A 10,754-nucleotide genomic window follows, 5' to 3' on the forward strand; every position below is an offset into this window, starting at 1 on the left:
TCTAATAGGGGGAGGGCCTATTGCATTAGCATATCCTTCATTGGATAACACCTGGTGTGGAGCCGCTCGTGGTGGAGGCAGTGGTGGAGCGAGGACATTGTTATGAGGCACTCGACCTCTTCTATTGGCTTGAGGTTCAAGAGGAACCTCCTCAACTTGCTCATCCTCAACGTCCACATCCCCCATAGGTATTTGGAGTTTATTGTTTGCCGTCATGATTGTACCTAAAATTATTTCACACAAGTTAGTAACACTGAAGGAAAAGAAGACATTCCAAAAATAAACCCAAATATATAGCTAACACTGTCGCACCTCCTTTTTCCGCGCCCGCGAGGGTGCGTAGGGAGTTTTCTCCAATTAAAGCACAGTCGAAACGAGATTGGTTTATTTGTTTCAGAGTCGCCACCTGGGAATTTTAAGGCGTCCCAAGTCACCGGTTTTAATCTCTGAATTGAGGAGAATATGACTCTGTTTGTTATTCTGCGAACCAGAAATCCTGAGTAAGGAATTCTGTTAATCCGGAAGAAGGTGTTAGGCATTTCCGAATTCCATGGTTCTAGCATGGTCGCTCAACTGTTTTTATTCTTGGCTTAATTATCTTGATTTTACTAAATACATTTTTTATTGCATGATTTTGTTACCACTTTTATTTAGATTGTTTACAATTATATAAATGAATTACGCGTACGTATACTCGTATTATACACCTTTTATAATCATAAAGAATCATGCCACGCATACGTGTACATAAAAAAGTTGATAATATTTTTTATATTTTTATTATAAAAAAAATCATACGTTCGAAGTTAGAAATAAAATTAAGAACATCGTCGCCCTTGTATGATTAAACAGTGAACTGCACATTTCGGGTTATATGAAATTATTTTAACATCCTTGGAGAAATCCCTTTATTAAATATTCGCTCGAAGTTGCGCGAACGCATAATCTGAATTTGCTTTTAAAAATATAATCAGGTTACGCGAACGCATCCCTAATCGCGCAAAATATTCGTAATGGTATTATGGATTTTCCACAAATTGTTTATTATATCCATACATTTTTATGTGAAAATCATGAGAAATTCCCATTTTTGAGATTCCCTTAAATTCTTTGAAAAGAATTCACAGTTTATTAAATGTTGACCGCTGATTATATTTTTCGCGTATGAATTACATTCCTCCAAGCTATTCAAATTTAAAGATAAGAATAAACATATGATTAACACTATTTTTTAGTAAATACAACATATGTATACTAAAAATGTGAATAGCGTATGAAACTAAAAAAAAATCAATTCTTGAAAGGAAATGATATTTTCGGAGAATTCTCATTATTCTTTTTACAACGAATGATATTTTTGCACTCTTAAAATTGTTACACGTTATAAATCTAATCTACTTCTACATCGCTTGTTCTTAATCTGATATACATGATTATTTTAGTTAATTCTGCTTATGATTGAGTTTGGGATATACATAATCGAAACGATTTCTATTCTCAACCTATGCGAACTATTGGAAAACGCTAACTTTCACATTGTAAAATTCCTAGGCCATTTGTTATTAAGAAAGAGAACAAATCTACCTGTTGACTTAATAAAATGATATTGCATACAACATTATTCGCCATATTTTGACATTGTGAACATAGCGGATTTTACTATTGCAACTTTCAACTATTGATTGTAAACATAACCATTGTTATGCCATAATATAGCAAAATGCAACCAACATCACCTAGCTTTAAACAACAACTAACTAACTAACAAAATAAACCAATAATGTATTTTTTCCTTGATATTTTCATATTATGCTGTACCTAACTAACAATACCATAAAGTTTAAATAATGGCCAACTTTCTGCCATGTTCCTTATTTTGATAGTTCAAATATAACTAAACTAATGAGATTTCGAAATGGATAACATTATTACAAAGCTTTTATACGAATTTCAAAATAAGACAATTAACTTATAGCCATCGTGTCGAACTCACTACTAGTTAACCAACATGAAACAAAGCTGAAATTTAAACTAATGAACTTAGACGAATGGAAAACAGAATTATAATTTCCAAGCTTCATTTATTTGTCATGTTGAAGCTCTTCACAATATGAGTTTAAAAGATATGTACCTGGAAATGAAAGTAGAAGGAGTAAATTTCAGCAGTAATAGCAGCAACAAAACACCGGCAGAATATACCAATAACACAGCAAGTCTGAACAAGACCCGTTAACTCGGATGAACAATGACAGAAATTTGAGGAAAATTTCAGATTTAAATCGAACAATATCCACAAACAAACAACGGATAGATTCTAGAAAGGTAACACTTCAGATTTCAGTTTCTTTCTTCTATCTGTTTCGGATTCCTATTTCTGATTTTTCTGTTCAGTTTTCCTCTCTTAATTTCTTATCTTTTTTTTTTTAAAATCTGAGTTCTTTTCTTTTCTTCAAAATCTGAGTCTTAAAATCAGTCTTCAAATCAGTCCTCTTTCTTAAAAATCTGCTTCCTGTATTTATACAGGTCTGCCCCCCTTCTCTTAAGTGCTGCCTGGACCCCTTCTTCTATTAAAACCAGAAAATCATATCCAAAATCTGCTTTTACCTACTTTAAATCCCATTAAGTGAACTTTTCCTGATTTCCAGCATTCCATTACCCTTTGTTTCCCATTATCCCATTAAATTAAAAGCCATTAACATTCCACTTTCAGCCCACTATTATTATCATATTACCCTCACTGTTTTATCCCAGAAATACCCCAGAAATCCTACTGTAATTACTGTTATTACTGCCTTTAAACTAAAATTCAGAATCTGATACAAAACAGATTTTAAAATCTGTCCAGGCTTAATTATCCTTCTGATTTAAACAGCTAGAACCAATCCTAATCAACTTCCTAACACAGTTGTATCTACCCAACCCCTGTAAACTTGAATTCAAACCCAACATCACAACAACATTATACTGAATTCAACATAACAAGTTAAACTGAATTTCAGCATTGAACTGAGATTAAACAAATACAGGAGCATTGTCAATATACTGACAATGCCCTGAAACCAACTGGTTCAGAAATCAACACACAAATTGACAAACTTTCTGACTTATTAAACGAGAGTTAACTAATTGGGAAGAACTAATTAACTGACTTCAATGATAATAATCAATCCAAAACAAATAAGCATGCTATTACAATTATCATTAACGGAAACTAGAATTTACAAAACAACTAATCGACGAACTTAATCGAGTCGATTATACACATTATAAACAATCACAACAAACAGAAACATTGCTATAATTCTGATCAAATAGACGGGTATGAGACAGAATCACGAAATCAACTAAACAAATATGAAAACTTACACCAGCTACTGAAACAGGCAACAATATATACATAGAATATAAAAAGAAATAGGAAAAAATACCTTTGAATTTTTAAATTCACACGGACACAGGGTCGACTCAGACTTGGACCTTTTGAGGCTGAACAGACTTTATTCGAAGTATTCTCAACTGAGAATACCTCGATTAAAGTCTCTTAGACCTCAATCCCTCACTTTAATTAGACAAATTCCATGACTGGAAATTTTTAGGGTTTCAAATTTTTTGATTTCAAATCCGAACATTTCTAGGTATATTCGAATCAAACCAATGGTACTCTAGGCACGAGGGAGATCAGGTGGGTAACTGGTGTGAGTTTGAGGTAGGTTGGGATAGGGTCAAGTTTCACTCGAATCTTCAAATGAAGATTCGAGCAGTTCCAGTAGGATTCGAGCCATGCAACTAACAGATCCGTGGTGAGGGTATTTAGGGGAAGCTGTGGTGTTATTTTGGAGGCCATTGGAGAAGATAAGGTTTTCAGGCCAACCTTCGATTTCAGATTCGAAGGGTTGGGGCCTGATTGGAAGGAAACTAAGGCCAGATCCGTGAAGAGGAGGTTGTGAAGAGTCTGGGGTGTTAAGGTGGTGACCGGCGGCGTTGTTGCGGCTGGGTTTCAGGCGGTGGGGAATGAGGGCGGCTAGGGTTAGGGGTATGTTTTTTGGAGACGATGATGAATAGTGGAGATGGGGGGGTGTTTAGTTAGGGGGCCGGGGTATGGGTTTAGGATTTATATAGGGAAGGGGTGGATGGATATTGACCGTTAGATCAAGCAGAATGGATGGCTAGGATCTATTCACTTAACCAAACGATGTCGTTTGGTTTAGGTTGGGGAGACGAGTTGAACCGGGTACTGGATCGGGTAAGGATCACGGGTTAGGTTTGTAAGATCTCAGCCGTTGGATGAATTTGATACAACGGCCCTTGATAAAACATGACCAAACATCGTCGTTTGGTTTTGGTTGCATTGGACCGGACATGGGTATTTGGATTGGGCTGTGAGGGAATTAATTGGTTTGGGCCTGGATTTTAATCCAGGTCCGATTTTTTTTATTTTTTCAACCTATTTTCCATTTCCTAAATTTATCCCTAATTATTAAAATCCTAATTAAAATTATAAAAACAAAATTACCCTTACAAAGATATTAATTACCTTTTTAACAATTATTAACACATAGACAAAACATTAATCACACAGTGGAACATTTAAAATAGAACAAGTGCATATTTTTTGTGATTTTATTTTTAAATCAATTATTAAGTGCATAATTAAATACTAGATATGCATGAAACATGTATTTTTATTTTAATTTTGTTTATTTATAAAAAAAACATTTACGGACAACACAAATAATTAACAAACACCACACTAATTCTAAAAATTGCACACTAACAGAGATTTGTTTTATTTATTTTTGATTTATTTTGGAGTTGTTTTCGTGAGGCAAAAATCACGTGCTCACAGCTGCCCCTCTTTGCGCGGAAACTCAAAGAGTTTTCGTGCAAAGATAAAGTGAGCGGATACGAGCGATTTTTGCCCGTTCAAATACTCTGTGGGAAGCATTTTTTGAAAGATTTGACCGAACCTCTGCTTCAAATGTTTCCTACATATCCTTGGCTATAAAGGAATCAGGTCAATGTAGTTCGGAAAGTTTTGGGTAGCTGGGACTACCATGGGATTGTGATGCTACTGCTGTTTCGTGCTGCTTTTACTGCTTGCTGACCTCCTTATTACACCTTGCTTCAATGGTAATACAAAAAGTTAAACTAGACTATGGTACATGAATTATAAAATCTTATCTAGACCATGCCCTTGCGTTTCTTGTTGTCTTGATATCTTGGTGACTCTTGGGCATTTGGCTTATTCCGCATTCCCTTTCATTGTGTCCCGTATTTTCTTTCTCTGTTTGGGACTCTTGTTGTTTCCTGCTGGGGACTTTGTTGGACTCCTCTGCTTTATTAACTCTAAGTGTGCTCCTTTCTCATACGAGCGGGCTTTTGATTTCAATACTTCAATTATATTCCCTTGTTCTCCAGGTGGGCGCCTGATTTCTGCTGCTTCAGTTGTATTCCCTTATTCTCCAGGTGGGCGCCTGACTTCTGCTTCCTTTTCATCCTTCCTTTGTCCTTGTTCTCCAGGTGGACGCCTGATTTCCTCCTTTGTTTGTCCTTGTTCTCCAGGTGGACGCCTGACTTCTTCTTTAATTTTTCATCCTCATTCTCCAGGTGGACGCCTGATTTCTTCTTAAATTCTTCATCCTCATTCTCCAGGTAGACGCCTGACTTCTTCTTAAATTTTTCATCCTCATTCTCCAGGTGGACGCCTGATTTCTTCAATTCTTCATCCTCATTCTCCAGGTGGACGCCTGATTTCTTCTTAAATTCTTCGTCCTCATTCTCCAGGTGGACGCCTGATTTCTTCTTCAATTCTTCATCCTCATTCTCCAGGTGGACGCCTGATTTCTTCTTAAATTCTTCATCCTCATTCTCCAGGTGGACGCCTGATTTCTTCTTAAATTTTTCATCCTCATTCTCCAGGTGGACGCCTGACTTCTTCTTAAATTTTTCATCCTCATTCTCCAGGTGGACGCCTGATTTCTTCTTAAATTTTTCATCCTCATTCTCCAGGTGGACGCCTGATTTCTTCTTCAATTCTTCATCCTCATTCTCCAGGTGGACGCCTGACTTCTTATTAAATTTTTCATCCTCATTCTCCAGGTGGATGCCTGATTTCTTCTTAAATTTTTCATCCTCATTCTCCAGGTGGACGCCTGACTTCTTCTTCAATTCTTCATCCTCATTCTCCAGGTGGACGCCTGATTTCTTCTTAAATTCTTCATCCTCATTCTCCAGGTGGACGCCTGACTTCTTATTAAATTTTTCATCCTCATTCTCCAGGTGGACGCCTGACTTCTTCTTAAATTCTTCATCCTCATTCTCCAGGTGGATGCCTGATTTCTTCTTAAATTCTTCATCCTCATTCTCCAGGTGGACGCCTGATTTCTTCTTAAATTCTTCATCCTCATTCTCCAGGTGGACGCCTGATTTCTTCTTAAATTCTTCATCCTCATTCTCCAGGTGGACGCCTGATTTCTTCTTAAATTTTTCATCCTCATTCTCCAGGTGGACGCCTGATTTCTTCAATTCTTCATCCTCATTCTTCCAGGTGGACGCCTGACTTCTTCTTAAATTCTTTATCCTCATTCTCCAGGTGGACGCCTGACTTCTTCTTTAATTCTTCATCCTCATTCTCCAGGTGGACGCCTGATTTCTTCTTCAATTCTTCATCCTCATTCTCCAGGTGGACGCCTGATTTCTTCTTAAATTCTTCATCCTCATTCTCCAGGTGGACGCCTGACTTCTTATTAAATTTTTCATCCTCATTCTCCAGGTGGACGCCTGATTTCTTCAATTCTTCATCCTCATTCTCCAGGTGGACGCCTGATTTCTTCTTAAATTCTTCATCCTCATTCTCCAGGTGGACGCCTGATTTCTTCTTAAATTCTTCATCCTCATTCTCCAGGTGGACGCCTGATTTCTTCTTAAATTCTTCATCCTCATTCTCCAGGTGGACGCCTGACTTCTTCTTAAATTTTTTCATCCTCATTCTCCAGGTGGACGCCTGATTTCTTCAATTCTTCATCCTTATTTTCCAGGTGGACGCCTGACTTCTTCTTAAATTCTTTATCCTCATTCTCCAGGTGGACGCCTGACTTCTTTCTTTAATTCTTCATCCTCATTCTCCAGGTGGACGCCTGACTTCTTCTTAAATTCTTCATCCTCATTCTCCAGGTGGACGCCTGACTTCTTCTTAAATTCTTTATCCTCATTCTCCAGGTGTACGCTTGACTTCTTCTTAAATTCTTTATCCTCATTCTCCAGGTGGACGCCTGACTTCTTCTTTAATTCTTCATCCTCATTCTCCAGGTGGACGCTTGACTTCTTCTTAAATTCTTCATCCTCATTCTCCAGGTGGACGCCTGACTTCTTCTTAAATTCTTTATACTCATTCTCCAGGTGGACGCCTGACTTCTTCTTTAATTCTTCATCCTCATTCTCCAGGTGGACGCCTGACTTTTTCTTAAATTCTTCATCCTCATTCTCCAGGTGGACGCCTGACTTCTTCTTTAATTCTTTCTCCGGGTGTTTCCTGACACAAATGTTGTTTTTGCCCCTATTTTAGATCAAAGAAAACTTTGTTAGTTTTAAAACAGGATGGTTAACTGGGGCATTCTTGCCGACGGTGGGGCTTCTCTTCGTCTTGTTTTGTTGCCTTGGAATGGTTGAAAAAACTATTTGTCCTGTAATTGACCCTTAACTATAGGATCCCCATCTGTATGTTTTCCTTCAAACCCTTTTAACCGTAATCATATGTTCTCCTGACATTGCTGATCCGCTTTTGATTTTTCTTACACCCATATCTTATTATTTTTTATTACCTCCTGCCCATCATAGCCGTATTTTTGTCCTATGCAACCTTGAATCTTTGTAGTATACCTTGACATTCTTTCTTATTTGTTTGGAACAAAACTCATCTCAAAAGCTTTAGAAGAGTAAGATTATTAGTGACGAAAACATGATGATTTCGACAATCTAAAAAGAAAAATCCAATGGATGATTGTTGGAGAAGGAATAAAGGACTTATCTGATTGGAGTCACTGGCGCCAATGATCATGGTATGCAATTTGGATTAATCAACCCAGTCTTTTAATCAATCTCCTTTTGATTGTCTCATTTTGTTTTCCCCAAAATTTCCATAACCCAACTTCATTTTTCATTTTACAGACATGTTTGACTTGCAATATCTCAAAGAGTTTTCACCGACAAACCTTCCTCATTTGTTCATTTCTTACTTCCTTTTCGCCTTATGGTGCCTGCGAAGGTTTTCACCTATAAGACTCTCTCATTTTTACTTTCTTTTCTTGTTTGTACCAGAGTGTTATGAACCATCTTCATTTGCTTGACCCAGCATTTTTCTAAGATTGATCGAAAGGTCTTTTTGGTATGTGGTTGGAAATGGAAAGGTATCAAAAGTTAAACAGTTTTGATATGGGTTTAAAAATTACAACTCTTGGAATCTTTTCTTATTACCAATACAATTCCTGCTCCAGTTTCTTGATTGGGGTCTAATGATGTTTCTTTTTGTGCACATTATGCATATCGTGCACCCTATGACCGAGCCGTGAGGCGCCTACGTATCCTTCTTTGAGGAATCAGGTCAAACGTAGTTCACTAAATGATAGTGATTTTGTTTCTTTTTTTTTTTTTTTTTATTATTATTATTATTTCATATTTGATTTTCATTGATTCCAAGAGAGGGTAGGAAAGAAACAAATATGGCTCAAAGGGGAAGCAAAGGGTATAGTGTTTGGATAGCAGAATAAATTGCCTTTGTCATTCCAATCTTCGAAATAATGCTAAATACAAACATTCAAAAAGTTATGCATAATATCTCTTTACCGCGTCAGAATTGATCGCCATGTCTATGCATTTGCCTTCAATATCTGTTAAGCATAGTGCACCATTCGATAATACTCTGGTCACAATGAATGGTCCTTGCCAATTCGGGGCAAATTTGCCTTTTGCCTCAACCTGATGTGGAAGAATACGTTTCAGCACATGTTGACTCACTTCAAACTTCCGTGGACGCACCTTTTTGTTGTATGCTCTTGCTATTCTTCTTTGATACAATTGACCATGACATACTGCGGCCAATCGTTTTTCATCAATCAAGTTTAACTGTTCCAGACGGGTTTTGACCCATTCATCATCATCAATCTTTGCTTCGGCGATGATCCGAAGGGAAGGAATCTCAACTTTTGCAGGAATTACTGCTTCAGTGCCATATACCAACAAATAAGGAGTTGCTCCTACTGAAGTGCGAACAGTAGTGCGATATCCCAATAACGCAAATGGTAGTTTTTCATGCCATTGTCTTGAACCTTCTACCATTTTCCGAAGTATCTTCTTTATGTTTTTGTTGGCTGCCTCGACTGCTCCATTCGCCTTGGGCCGATATGGGGTAGAGTTGCGATGTGTAATCTTAAACTGTTGACATACTTCCTTCATTAAGTTACTGTTAAGATTAGCACCGTTATCTGTGATGATCACCTTTGGGATTCCGAATCGACATATGATATTTGAGTGGACAAAATCGACCACAGCTTTCTTGGTTACTGATTTGAATGTTTTGGCCTCAACCCATTTGGTAAAATAATCAATGGCTACCAGAATGAACCTGTGCCCATTGGATGCTGCCGGCTCAATTGGTCCAATCACATCCATGCCCCAGGCAACGAAGGGCCATGGTGCCGACATTGTGTGCAACTCGGATGGTGGAGAATGAATCAAATCTCCGTGTATTTGGCATTGATGACACTTGCGCACAAAACTAATACAATCTTGCTCCATGGTAAGCCAATAATAACCAGCTCGGAGGATTTTCTTTGCCAACACATATCCGCTCATGTGGGGTCCACAAACTCCCGAATGTACTTCAGACATGACAGCTGTAGCTTGCCTGGCATCTATGCATCTTAATAATCCAAGATCTGGTGTTCTTTTATACAAAACTCCTCCGCTTAAGAAGAATCCATTTGCCAATCGCCTAATGGTCCTCTTTTGATCTCCTGTGGCTTGTGCGGGATATATCCCCATCCTGATATACTCCTTGATGTCGTGGAACCATGGTTCACCATCAAATTCTTCTTCAACCGTATTGTAATAAGCGTGCTGATCGTGGACTTGAATATGTAGCGGATCCACATAAGCTTTGTCTGGATGGTGAAACATTGATGCCAAGGTAGCCAATGCATCGGCAACCTCATTATGGATTCTTGGAATATGCCGGAACTCCACTGATTGAAACCGCTGACAAAGATCATGTAGACATTGTCGGTATGGTATGAGCTTCAAATCTCGGGTTTCCCATTCTCCTTGAATTTGATGTACCAGAAGATCCGAATCTCCTATGACTAAGATTTCTTAGATACCCTTGTCTGCGGCTAGCCTTAACCCCAAAATACAAGCTTCATATTCAGCCATATTATTGGTGCAATAAAATCGCAATTGAGCCGTAACAGGATAGTGATTCCCTGTTTCAGAAATGATTACAGCTCCTATCCCGACTCCTTTCATGTTAGCGGCCCCATCAAAGAAGAGTTTCCAGCCAGGTATTTCAATTCGCTCGATCTCATCGATATGCATTATTTCTTCATCGGGAAAATAGGTTTTCAATGGCTCGTACTCCTCGTCGACCGGGTTTTCGGCTAAATGATCGGCCAATGCTTGGGCTTTCATTGCAGTCCGAGTCACATAGATGATGTCAAATTCTGTGAGCAATATCTGCCACTTTGCAAGTCTTCCCGTTGGCA

This window comes from Nicotiana tabacum, chromosome 7 (genome assembly GCF_000715075.1).
Source record: "Nicotiana tabacum cultivar K326 chromosome 7, ASM71507v2, whole genome shotgun sequence".
Taxonomy (NCBI): Eukaryota; Viridiplantae; Streptophyta; class Magnoliopsida; order Solanales; family Solanaceae; genus Nicotiana; species Nicotiana tabacum.